Source organism: Papaver somniferum, chromosome 6, assembly GCF_003573695.1.
Source record: "Papaver somniferum cultivar HN1 chromosome 6, ASM357369v1, whole genome shotgun sequence".
NCBI lineage: Eukaryota > Viridiplantae > Streptophyta > Magnoliopsida > Ranunculales > Papaveraceae > Papaver > Papaver somniferum.
This window is the reverse complement of record NC_039363.1, coordinates 47,190,003-47,203,715: the sequence shown is the minus strand read 5'-3', so window position 1 is coordinate 47,203,715 and position 13,713 is coordinate 47,190,003. Positions and strand designations below refer to the sequence as shown.

The window sequence follows — 13,713 nt, the reverse complement described above, 5'->3', positions numbered from 1 at the left end:
ATAACTCGGCCACTAGGGCCACCTAGGGTTTTAAAGGCTTATTGCATATGCTAAATGCAATCGATGATGCCTGCGAAAGTGAGTTAGGATTTTATTTTGTAGTTTTGATTTGCTCGGGACCAGCAAATAATAAGTTTGGGGGTATTTGATAGACGCATTTATGTGTCAAATATATCTCATTTGTATATACTAGGGGTGTAAATTGGGCTGGGCCGGGCAGCCCGGCCTATTTATTAAATGGGACGGTATAGGGCGGGCCGGAACATTTCTTATCCATGAAATTAAAAGGGCCGGGCGAGCAGGGTTATTTATCTACAGTAAGTACCCATGGCCTACCCAAGCCTGTTTTGTAATTTGGGCTCGGGCGGGTAGGGCCGGGAGGGCCTTGAATATTACAAACAAATATATATTATACATATATATTGTTAAAAATAAAAAGAAAGTAGTAATAATACACAAGTTTTACTTAAAATTAATAATTAAATACGAGAATTGAGATGGGAATAAGATAAACCAAACTTCCTATAATTTTTCCTGAATTGAATCATCAGAAAAGGAAAGTGCCTTAGATTTTGCTCAATATTTTCTCTATATGGTTAACAAAATTAGACTCCTATGGAATAAAAGTTAAGAAATACATATGAAAACTATGAGGGTTGACTGTATTGAGTATATGTACCAAGTATATTCTAGGATAAAAAAAAATTGGAACAGTCACTTAGGCTAGGTAAATGGATAACACTGGCGGGTAGCATTGACGGGATAATAGGGAGGGTATTGGGCCGGGCAAGAAAATTTGAATTGTGGCTTGTGCCCGCCCTCTTATTTAAATGGGCTAGGTCGGGCCAGCCCGTAAAGGGCCACGGTCACCCATGGGCTGTCATGGGACAGGGCGGACGGTACTGGGCCTCGGGCTGCCGGGCAAAATTTACACCCCTAGTATATACTGTTAGTGCCCATTTTTGTACTTATTATGGTGTTTTATTTATTTATAGGTGTTTTTGGAAAAATAATCTTTTGCGGCGAAATTGGTTAAAAATGCGGCGTTTGGAGCTTCGTTGACGGTGTACCGGAAGTACCCCGGAAGTGCACCGGAAGTACCCCAGAAATACCCCGGAGGAACCTCGAAAAAGTGCGAAAAATGTCCCAGAAAAATTACAAAAGGCACCCAAGAGAAATTGATTAGGGGCACCCCTTTTCTTCACGAGTTCAAAATAGAATTTTGGCGGGAATTTTCCATGCACGTCTGCATGATTTTGATTTGATTTCTGAGCAGCTTTGAGCGAGATTCAATCGCTGGAAATTATTGGGCTAAGCTTGTTAAGGCTAAACAGGCCGAATGCAAGTGATTTTAGCGATCAAGTTGGGCTGGAATGACCGGGAGAGAAGATCAAAGTCCAAACAGGGGAGCTGTTTTCACGGGTCTGCTGTGGAGGAATTTATGGAGAATATTTGAGGATTAAGGGAAGATATCTTATGTTATTTGATTCCAGTATATCTTGGGAACTTTTGGTAACAAAATTAGACGCGTACGAAGAGATTTGAAGGGATCAGTAGTTATGAGGGAATAATATCGAAACCATGCAGTGAAGATTAAGAGAATATTCCGTGAAGATTTGGTGAGCTATTACGTATAAATAAGCATCTTTAGGATCATAGAGGTTTTATCAAGAGTTTGGGGTCGATCCAGAGCTAGGAGGAGCGAGAAAATGGAACCAGCAGCAAGGATCGCCTGCTGCTGCTGCTGCCATTAAAAAGCTTCAAGAACACGAAGAACAGACACTTAAAGACAGTCGTTCTTCAACAGTTCCAGCAGTGGAAAGGAAGTGTCGTTGTTTACAGCGCTCAGGTTCCATCGTTCTTTTACAACAATTTAGTTCTATCGTTTCTTTCTGGACGCCTTCTGTGAGTCTTAGAATCATTGTTTTATAACTTTTGACTCTTTTAATCATATTTTGAGCATCAAATATATATTTTTAGAACATGATTATTATGAATATCTAAACCCCATTACTGGGATGATGGAGGAAACTATTCTTTATGCATGAGTAATTCTATTTAATTCTTTTATGACTATTTGCACTATTATGAGTTGATTTATGATATTTCTTGATTATTTGTGATTTTATCTGATGATGTATGCTTAGTCTAGGAACTCTTGATGCATCATTCTTATGATTTACATCTAATACTTTACAAAATCTATTTTTCGCAAAGAAAAGAGTCGATATTTGTTATCATTATAAGCTATAATTGTCTAGAATTAATAGTTGATTCGCATGAGTATAAGAATTGGTGGAATCCTGAGTCCTAGTATCTCTTGATCCTGTGACAAATTTTGTATATATATTTTGTTTTAAAAAACTTTTCAAGTCCGAGAAACGAATTATTATTTACCGCAAAATTAATACTACATCACTTGCGAAGGATATTAATTAGACTTAAATTCTAATATTAAAATAGAAAACTCACTAAAAATTATAGAAAAGTCAATCAAAGTTGATATCAATATTAAAAGAACATTGAGGCTAAGATTCCACTATTTTCCAAGTTTAAAGTGATTTAATCCAATCTTTGTATTCATGCAATTTTCTCGTTCAATTTGATTCTTACTATTGCAACAAGTAGATTTTCAAAAGCAATAATTGTAAATACCAAGTATGAAGCATCAAAAGTCTTAAACTAAGCATACTCCATCAAAATAGATCACAATTACTCAAATAAAAATCATATTCGATATTAGTTCATGGAAAATAATCATAATAAAATTGCAATAAATAGATAAAAGAGAATATACCACTTCTTGTTGGAAAAATAGCTTCCTCTAGCGCCTCAGCAATGGGGTTTAGCTCCTCATATTAACCATGTTCTCAAAATATGTTTTTATAGCTCAAAAGTGTACAAAGAGGTGAAAAAATGATAACACAGCCGATTCGCAACAGTGTGAAGGTGTTGCAGAATATCTATTACAAAGAGGAAACAGTATCTAAAGACCTAATGCAATTACTGTTGATAAACGATAGATGGGTTCTGCTGTGAAACAACGATAGTTTTCTGCGACAGTTGCTTGTGCGTCAATGTTCTTCGTGTTCTTCCTCTTCAGCAGTAGCAGCGGAATAAGGTATTTTCCTGCAACTCGATATCTGGAGCTCTGTGGTGTTCTAAACTTCTCTGAAAGGCTTCGTACCCTTATATGACTTATCCCCTCTCCTTTTATAGGCCACGACTCGATTAAATCTCCCGAAATACTCGAGATTTCTTCTCTTTTTCTTTTACTCCAAGTCACGGCAATATCTCCCTTTCTTTTCTCATACGCGTTTCCAGATTCATTCAAACTCTTCTATCATGCCTCCAAAAGAAAAATCCTCGGTTGATAATGCATATAACTTCCATATTAAGTCGAACAGGACCAAGATTACTCCCATGTTTCTGTAAATAAGATATTCTTCCCTGTTTGAATCCAACTGATGAAAACTCCTCTTTTCCCTCCTACGCGGCTACTTTGCTTTTTCCTGGACTCTTCCCAAAGATAGAATCAAATCAACAGCACATATTCTTCACACGCAACTTAATCAGACCGAGATATTCTTCCTTCAAGGAAATCACGTAACTCTCCCTGTTTAGAAACTACGTGACTTTTCTTTCGACTTTAAACCCGAGTACCAAGCATGTTTTATCATGACATACTATTACTAACCAAAGCCAATGGATCTCTACTAAAATCTACCCAAAAATCGATCGGGAAATTGTTGCAGACGAGAATCAACTTTCCCGCCATTTTTTGGTTTCAAACGATAGAAGATGTTGCCCCTTATCCACTCCTGGGGTACCGATAGCCGTGGGTGCAAATAGTAGTTATGGGGGGAAGATAACGATGAATGCCCCTTATAAATTGGAGTGTCCCTTATCCAAACTGGGGGTCCGAATAGTAAGTATCCTCCGGGTGCTGTCAGACAACTTTTCGAGCCAATTTTTTTCCAAAAATGTTTATTGGCCAAAAATACCTACAAATAAATAAAACACCATAATAAGTACAAAAATGAGCTCTAACAATATATAGAATCGAGACAAATCGGACACAAAAATGTGTCTATCAACAATCTACTATCGGTTTATGCTTTTCGTGTGTCTTGCTAAACTTTGAACATCTTTATTTCATTTGTTTTCGGTTTGGAACATCATAACTTTACGTATGGTTTGTTAAACAATCTAGTCTTTGCTTATGTTATTTTGTGTGTCTTGCTAATATTTGGAGATGTTGATTTGTTTTTGGTTTAGAACATATTATATTGGTAAATCTATGTCAAGCATTGCAATTTTTATGTTTTTTTTTTCAGAACCGGCATGGTCGAAATTGTAAGAACAATGCCGGTATACTGATTTATTTTCGGGACCAAAGGAATTTAGAATTCCGGCATGGATTCGCTTTTCTAGAGAATGCCGATACTCTTTCTTTTCCTCACACATAAGTGATATGTGTAGAATTCCGGCATTATTAGGAAGTTAATTTCAACGCCCGCACTAAACCTGATATCTGTGTGTACTTATGGTGCCTTTCCGGTATAAAAGAAAAAAATACTTTCTAAGCCGGGATCAATTCCCGGCATTGTAAAGTTTGAACTAAATCATGCCGGCATATCCATAACATATGGTTTGATGATTACAATTCAAACTTCCAAAAAAACAAAAGGTTGCGTAGCAGTGAACCACACATTTCCAAATTACTCTTCATCACTTTCTAATTTATGAATAAGAATTTCTCCCTTCTCCGGGTTAATTGATAGCTTCAATGCATCCCACAATTGGTAGTCCTCCTCATACAATTTCATCCATTCCTGCGAGTGATTGGGGACTATATACTTGGTTTTAATCAACGGACAAACCGGTGGCAATGGATAATTTTCCTTTAGCTTCAGAATAATGAAATGATTCCCGTTCACGAACGCCAAAACAACTCTTCTCTTCTTAAGAGATTCTTCGTACTTTTGCCACTTTGGCGTATAAGTTGTTTGTTCGGTGGGGGAAAAATAATGAACAAAACAGTTAAATGTATCCGCCACAAGATGCCCACAAACCGGCATTTTCATCCAATATTCAGTAGGAAGGAACTCATCTCGTGCTCTGTCCCTAACACCCGATCATGCAAACTATCAAACCCTTCCTCATCATCTACCAATTGTTCATAACAGCTCTTTTTTTACATAAGTTGTTCGGCCATCCTCTTTCTAGCGTATCGGAATGGTGTCATCCCTTTACTAATCCTCGTCTCAAAGATTCTTAATTTTTCGGTCACGGCATGATATCCACAATTTCCATCTCCATCGACATCATCCGTATATACAATATACTCACGAATAAACTCGGGAAGTTGCTCTACATAACCCTCTATTTTGGTATGGTAATGTCTATAAGTATTACCCGTTATGGAATCCTTATACATTTTCATATTACCGATTTTTAGCTTAATCATATCCATTCCATCCTCTGCAATCTCTAGACTTCCAATGTCTTCGGTATGTGTTGAGAGTCCGTACTTCCTTGGCCTACCCCTTCGCTTTTTAAAATGGACTACTTTTCCATCGTGTTGTTGATGACTAGGCATTGTTCGCTTACCTTTGCTATCACTTATCTTTGGCGTGACTTCGCAATTTTCAGCCCGATGTACTTGACTTGATGTAGGTTCCTTATTCGGCCTTTCATTTTTGATATGCAAAGCCGCCCCTTCAACTATGGGTGTGAATTCGGAATGCTCCACTTGTTTAATCATTGTTGGTACCTTCCTAGTCCTACCCCTTTTCTTTGTAACCTCGACTTTATGTGTGGCATCCGCTTCCTCGGCTTGTTATTCTTGTTCCATCGATGCGGGTACCTTCGTCGGCCTACCCCTTTTCTTTGGAACTGGCACTTCATCAGCTTGTGGTGTTGATACGGAATCCGTTATTTGTTCTTCACTTGATAGCGGTAACTTCTTCGGCCTACCCCTTTTCTTTGGAACCGGCACTTCATCGACTTGTGGTGTGGATACGGAATTCCCCGTTTTTTGTTGACTTGATGGCGGTTCCTTCCTCGGCCTACCCCTTTTCTTTGGAACCGGCACTTCCGCGAACCTTTCTTCTGAAATATCACATCCAGTTGGGTATCGTTTCTCACTTGCCTCGTCTTCACATTCGCGTTGACTCTTTGCTTTCAATTATATCCTTTGTTTTCTCCTAGTCGTTTTAGTTTGTGGTCTACCGGGAGGATCTCCCTTTCTTGGCTCTTCACTTTGTGCTATCCATGGGCACGTAATTAGCCTTAGTTGGCTCAACAATACTTTTCGGCTAGCCGAGTTTCCACGTGAGTAAGCTTCATAGAATTCCTTTGCCTCCTTTGTATCCCATGATGATTTTCCGGGAGCTTCCGTAGGGGGAGGGTCGAAAGATATTTGCTTCCAAAACGGATCAATAACCTCAATAGGTATAACTTCTTCATACTTCACAAGCATATGACGACACGGAATCCCCAATGAAGACATGTCGGGACAAATACACACATCACCCGGTTTGTCGTAGTTTATCTCTTTTTCCATTTCTTTAATCATATGTTTTATTGCCTAATGCGAGACGTTGAATTCTATTCCTTGGAGCAAATTACCATATCGAAAATGTGATGCCATCTTTTCCATTGAGCTTTTCTCAAAGTCCTTCTTGAACCTAACGATATCAGCCTTAAAGTATTGCTTCATTGCCTCGGTGACCGTAACCACGTTTCCTTGGACGGACTGGATGAGAGCTTTAAATCTCCCATGAGCGGACTCCGCTATACTAGTTGCTTCATTCCCGTAGTGTCTATACCGATTTGTCCATGCACACACAAAATTTTCCTTGAACTTATCCAACAATTTATCCCGACAATATGAGACGGCACTTGGATATACTTTGTTATATTTGGCAATAAACATGTTAAATATCTTTTCATATATATCCTCGGTAAGAGACCAATAAACTTTCTCCCAATCATTTAGAAATTCCAACCACCTTTTATGATTTCATCGTGTTCTTTGTCCACTCGCTCTTTAATCTTTCCTCTTTCATCTTCTTCTTCTTCGGGTGATAGTTTCTTCTTGCGAACATATTCCTCTAGTTGAGCAACCATTTTCTTCTTAATATCCTCCTTAGAGGGTTCAAACAAAGCATGACAATATTTTATCACATTTTGACGTATATGATATGTACATAGGAAATTTTGTGCATCCGGAAATACGTCGGATATAGCATTCATTAGTGCGTCATCTTGATCGGTTATGATGACCCTCAGAAATTGATTTTCCGGGAACAATAATTTTAATTGTTGTAATGCCCAATGATAATTGTGATCCCTCTCGTTTTCCATTAAACACCAAGCCAATGTGAATAATACCTTGTCTGATGTTTTCCCTACGATGTTGAACAACGACATGTTGTATTTGTTTGTCTTGTAGGTGCAATCCATCATAAGGACACCACAACATGTATGAGCCAATTGTGAAAGCAAAGGATGCGCAATGAATATTTGAAGGGGTTTGTTGTCCGACCCTCTTTTAATGATACGCGTGTAGTTGTGATCCCAAGCTATCTTCTCAAATTCTTGCATAACGGTCCTCCCCTCCTATTCCACCCTTCTAATGGTTGCATGTGCGCTATAAATTGTACTTAGGGAAGAAACGTTCTGATCATCCTTTTCCTTGAAGCCTCTGAGAATCACTCTTGGTTTCATACATTCTTTGGTCATTATCTTTACATCCTCGAATTCATGAGGTTTTAGCTTCGCAACAAGGGAGTGACCAACAAAATCTTTCGGATCCCGGTGATTATGACGACAAAACCACACCATACAATCCCATTCCTTTTATTTGTCTCTTAGATAGAATACAAGCTTAAAAGGGCAATTATCCTTCCTCGTACGAGTCTTGTATAACCTATTAGTCTTCTTTGGATATACATAACCCTTTCTCTTATGGATACCCTTCTTCTTGTATTTCCCACTTCTCTCGCAAACCATCTCAAAACGATTTTCTGAACGTTGGGTATTCCTCACCAACACACACATGTTCTTAAGAGCCGTCTCTTTTTCCCAAGCAATTGCTTCCTCTGGAGATTTTATTCCCTACATTAGGACAACAATGGGAGATTATAAGGTTAATTACAAGCAATCCCCACATAAATTTCTAAAAACTAGGTGAAAGTATTGTTTGGTAACATACCTGAGGTATTTTATAGTATTCAGACGCATCCGGACCAAGCGGTTTGGAATTTGTTGGATCAATGTATGTCACAATCTAAGGAATGAATGGAAATAAATTGAATTAGTTCCAAATAAAATTAAATCACTATGCGCTTTTCGAAAGATATTACTTCTCTAAATTTTGTTCATATCATAATTAAAATTAAAAACAAAATAAGTCTAAAAATTAACTAAATAAATTCAATTTTTAATAAGCCTAAAATAAATAAAAATTACCTAAATAAATCCACTTTTTATTTTATTTTATTTGTTTTTTGAAAAATCTAATTTTGTCATGTCTAGATATGTAATGTATTTTTTATACAAAAATATTTTTAACCATTAATTACGGTGATATGAGAATAATGTAACTACCCAAAATAACTTACCTTTTAGGTTGTTGTTTCCCAAAATAACTCACCGTTTTTATTTCTCTGGTTTTTTAGCAATATATAGGTTAATGGTGATTTTTGATCTGCAGAAGCTGGTATACATCTTCTCGCTGTCGACATAACTGAACGCATACACAATGTCGCGTATTGATAAGGTGATAAATTTTTATATTTTACTCTATGGTATTTATGATTTAGAATTGTAATATTTTGTTGATATTGGTTCTCGATATTTTTTGTGTATATGAGTATTGTTTTGTTGTGCATATGTTTTTTTTTTTTGACGAAAAAGGTTAGGTATTTTGTAGGTTTTCGTGAACATCTGTGATAGTAAGATTTTAATTCATGGATAATGGATCAGTTATTCGAAGCTTTTGTGGCCAAAATATAAACGGATGCAAGGTATAAAATCGTGAAATCCTTTCTGTTGTAATTCTTTTTTATACTATATAATTGTGATCAACAGTTGCCGCTTTCAGATGTCATGGATATTGAAATCGGTTACTTGGAAGCTTAATGGTTATATCATGCAAAGTATAAAGTTTAAAACCCTATTTTTGTGTTTAACGATTTCCTTTACCGTCAAAAATCGTGAAATTTTAATTGCATGATATTAAGCAGAATTTTGGAAAGAAAAATATAAGATCATTAAAAGTATTATTTTCCTCAGTATCATATTCCATATATACAAAAAAAATAATTTTTGTTTCTAAGCCTAAAAATATTTCAAACAATAAATATGGATACAATAAATAATTTTGGTTTCCCAAAATTATTAGAGTAAATTTAAGACTCTCCGTTGGTATTATTTTCAAAATATCGGTTTTCATTTCCATTTACAGAATCGTCTTCTGTTTGATTATGGCAAGCTCTCACCATTTTTACTGTTGTTTTATTTTTTTGAATTCTTTGTTGATTTTGTTTTGGAGTTGCTGATGATATATCCCCGCAGAAGAATAAAACGATGAAATGGGATCTTTTAGTTGGGAAGGTTATCTAGATCAACAACCTTAACTGAGTGCAGCAAGAGTTGGTGCTTCTATGTCAGCAGGAAACATCTATGAAGAAATTATCATCTTTGGATTTCATAAGTACTGTATTGGAAGAGTTGTGCAAGGATCATTGATGTTGGAATGTGGTTTTGCACTTATGTTTCTTTCTTAGTATTTGGATCTTTTAGACAGTCTGATTCGAGTCTCGACTACCTTTCCATTTTATAGTGTTCATATTATACTACAACAGTGGTAATGTTCTTGCTTAGACAGTAGAGGTTATGACAAGCATTCAAGTAGTTAATTACCAAGCAGCAATCAGGGCATCTTGATTATTGAGCGACGGTGGAAAAGGCACAAGAATGATTTGCATTATTCTTAGCCCTTATAAAGTTAATCCCAATGGCAGGTACATTTAGTACTTTATTTCTCTCTAGCTAGGGTAGTGTCTCTACCAGAATTCTGCTTGAGCAAAGCCTTCAGTTATATATTGTTTTTTCTCTTCAGCATGTCAGTTAATTTGCTTTGGTTTCAGTTTTCTTACGGTAGTTTTAGTAGTGCTACGATTTTATCATTTTTGGCTTTATTATTTTCAGTTACAGACTACCCATCAAGGACCGATGAGGACAGTTTTTTTCGGCCTTCGTTTAAGCTATATGAATGTAATGCTTCACCTTGGTGCTTGACAATTCTTTAATTTGTTGCCTATAATAATTAAGCTTGTATTGTGTACGTTTGGAGAACTTTGTTGCAATTCCCAATTTTCTATATTATCACTTTATATCAAGGCTTAAATTAATGTCAGTGTCTGTTGGACTGGATTCCTTAGTAATCAACTTCGTACATGATTTGAGTTATATTTCCCCGAATAAATATGTTATGCATACAATCGTTTTGCCTTCAAAAGGATAGTTAATTTGATATGTATTTCCCGAAAAATTAATTGAAGAGTTTCTTATTCTGCACGTTTATTTAGTTTGCAGTAAAAGAATGCTGAAGTAAACTTTTATTTGAAAGCCACAGGACACGCTGTTCACTATGCCAATATTACAATGAGTGAGATACAAGATCTGTACGTAATGGGTCATTGAAGCCTATATAATAAGTAAGAGAAAAGAACGATACCTTTCAATTAACAAATAAGACTTTATTGAGGTACTGCATATTCATAATCTCTATAATCGTATACCCTTTGATCTCGATACCTTTAGGACTTGCATATTCTTATTATAGTATCTTATAATGAATTTCTTTAATTATCACACAATCATTCAGCAAGCGATTGTCGGACCATGATTATCTCATTGATCACCAACCATCTCACAGATTATACCACGTGTTTAACAAGGTGGTAGTGTTTTCAGAGCGAATGCTCTATCTACCAAGGACCTGCAATGGCTTCCTTGCATGATTTTGTCTTCAGTTGGATTTTGACTTCTATCACCATACATAGACCCAGTTGACCTCTTAGTCGGTAGTGGCTTCATAATCTTATCTTACCTTTGCAGCTAAGTTATTAGTTTGTTCTTTGGATGGATTTCTAACAGTAGGTATGAGTGGCACCTGGTTAAGAGAGAGTTGCGGAAGAAAAATGTGGAGAATCTCATTAAAAGGGTGGTGAAATTCAAGAAAATGAGTTAAACTTGATCAAGGGAGCACTCATATCTGTTTATGAAAATAACGTATCTACAATGTTAAAGTAAAGGATGAACTCTGTGGCGTTATCAATATCAACAATAACCTCTGATGCAGTAAATTTCGATCAACGCGTCGATTCTTTTCTTGCTTTTCTTTTGATTTCAGATTTGGGACCATATGATCCCTCTGATTGTATGTAGTAGTAGGATACAAAATCATCATTGTATTACTACATGTACCGCTTTTATTATTATCGCTTGTTAATAATTGCTTAACCGTGGAAGTGGTTGTGATAATGGTGTGGTTAAAATCACGTACGGGTAAAAAAAAATGGAGACTTATTATTGGGTTGATTGAATCACATTTTGTTTGTTAAGAAGGTTAACGAGGGAATGATTCGCCACAAGGGGATAATATGGCCATACAGGTTGATAAGGAAGTGTAACGAGAAGAGAACTCACAGATCTCTTCCCTCAGGTTTGTTTTATGCATTGGCATACGCGTAGATAGATTTTAAGGGTTCATATGTATATTGTGAAGGGGTTCATATGTATATTGTGCTCAAGCACTATATGATAAGTAATTGTAAAGCGCTCGATGTGATGAAAAATGTAGACATGTACTAGAAAATGAGAAAAATGAGGACATGGCATATACGATTAACTTAGAATTGTTGGTCTGTTCTATGGTATAGATTTTGTCATTCTAAAGTAGTATTTTTTTAATTTCCAAAAAGGTAAACTTGATCAGAGTGTACTACGTGCTACAACAGAAAATTCTGGCGCGTAAGCTATAACATGTAACCTATATATGGTTCGGTGTGTGCATTTCATTCTGTTTTCTCCCTTTTTTTGTTTGATGTTTGATTGAAGGGAGGTTGTTAGTCTTTTCAAGTAGATTTTTTTTTCTGTTTTAGTGTAGAGATGCTGATCAAAGCTGGTGACCTGAAGTACTTGCATGTTGTTGAAGAAGGCGACAAGGCTGTCGAAGAACTTGATAGATATTTTCTGTAGAGATGCTGGTCAAAGTCGGTGATCTGAAGTACTTGCAATGCACTTGAAGAAGGCGACAAGGCTGTCGAAGCACTTGATAGATATTTTCTGTAGAGATGGTAATCAAAGTTGGTGATCCGAAGTACTTGAATTGCAGACTGTTGAAGAAGACGAGAAGGTTATTGAAGAGCTTGATAGATATGTAGCAGGGATAAACATTTGCATAGTGTATTTTATGATTATGGTCACCAAGTATCGTCAGTGTGGAGGATATTTATTGTTTTACATGTTACTCCTCTAAACAGACTGTCACATGATTAACTTATGTATAGCCTAATTGGATTTTGCTACGCAGCTTTAAAGAACAAAGTTTGGATTTATGGGATATAATTTACAAGACTGAAGTTAGACTCTTGGTAGCATTAGGCACAAGAACATATAGTGAAACTTTATAGCATCATTTCGAGTTCAGGCCTGGCTATCCATTTATCGAGCAAATAAAAAAAGAGATTTGCCTATCTATGGGATTCCCTTCTTGATGCAAATACTTATAATCAAATCTGAATCTTCTGTTGGATTATGTTAGGGATTTCTTCAAAAATTTTAAAAGAAATTCCATTGCTACAATAGTTTTAACAGGTTCATTCAATAGGATACTCTTGGATATCGGTTAGGTCCCTCTAAAAGTAAAGATTGTCCAAACGGAACTCCGTTGATACCTACTTAAAAATAGAATGTAAGTGGTCGTCCAGGGGATAGATTATTTAAAGCAATTCATGAAAAAAATTGGTTATATTACAGACATGAATTGGACCCGATCCAAATATTCATCCCGCCCACTATTTTAGTTACTTAATTAGAAATTACTTTGAACATTCACCGATAATAGCGGTTTCTATGGACCATTACTTGGGCCAAGCTTCCAAACATCCATCCAAAATATAATAACAATCATGGGCATATTGATCAACTTTTAATAGATATAACAAATGATATATCTATTATAGTGATATGTTTATATATATACCGATACATTGCATAATGATATCAACGGAAACATTTCGAAGACGCTTTGACACTGTTTGGTGATTTGATGGACAAAATTTATTTTTTCGATGTGCTATTTTGAGATTTAATGTGGAAATTGGATCAAACAGGTTCATGATCTTGGAAATCAATAATTATGATGCTCCTTACCAAGACAAAGAATAAACGAAGGAAATCAATAATTATGATACTATACCAAGATAAAGAGCAAACTAAAGAATGCTTTACCTCCATGATAGCAATCGTTCCTTATACGGAGAAAGATAGCATTTTTAAAGCCATGACAAAGAGGATGTGGTATAATGCTCGTAATATCATTCATACATTCATCCTGATTTGTTTGATTTGTTACCCCTTTTTTATGATATTATTATTTACAACATTATAGCAAACGTCCAATATTCCTAAACA

At 36.1% G+C, this 13,713-nt stretch overlaps 1 long non-coding RNA gene across 2 annotated transcripts; it reads left to right on the top strand.

The window, feature by feature from the left end:
• Window positions 1-8,713: 8,713 nt before the first annotated feature.
• Window positions 8,714-10,406, top strand: LOC113285633. Of its 2 annotated transcripts, none has more exons than XR_003328824.1 (4): window positions 8,714-8,788; window positions 8,942-9,035; window positions 9,586-10,034; window positions 10,222-10,406. It is a non-coding gene; the product is annotated as an uncharacterized LOC113285633 (long non-coding RNA). The 2 variants fall into 2 exon arrangements; XR_003328823.1 differs by having other exon boundaries at window positions 9,563-10,034.
• The last annotated feature ends 3,307 nt before the right edge of the window (window positions 10,407-13,713 follow it).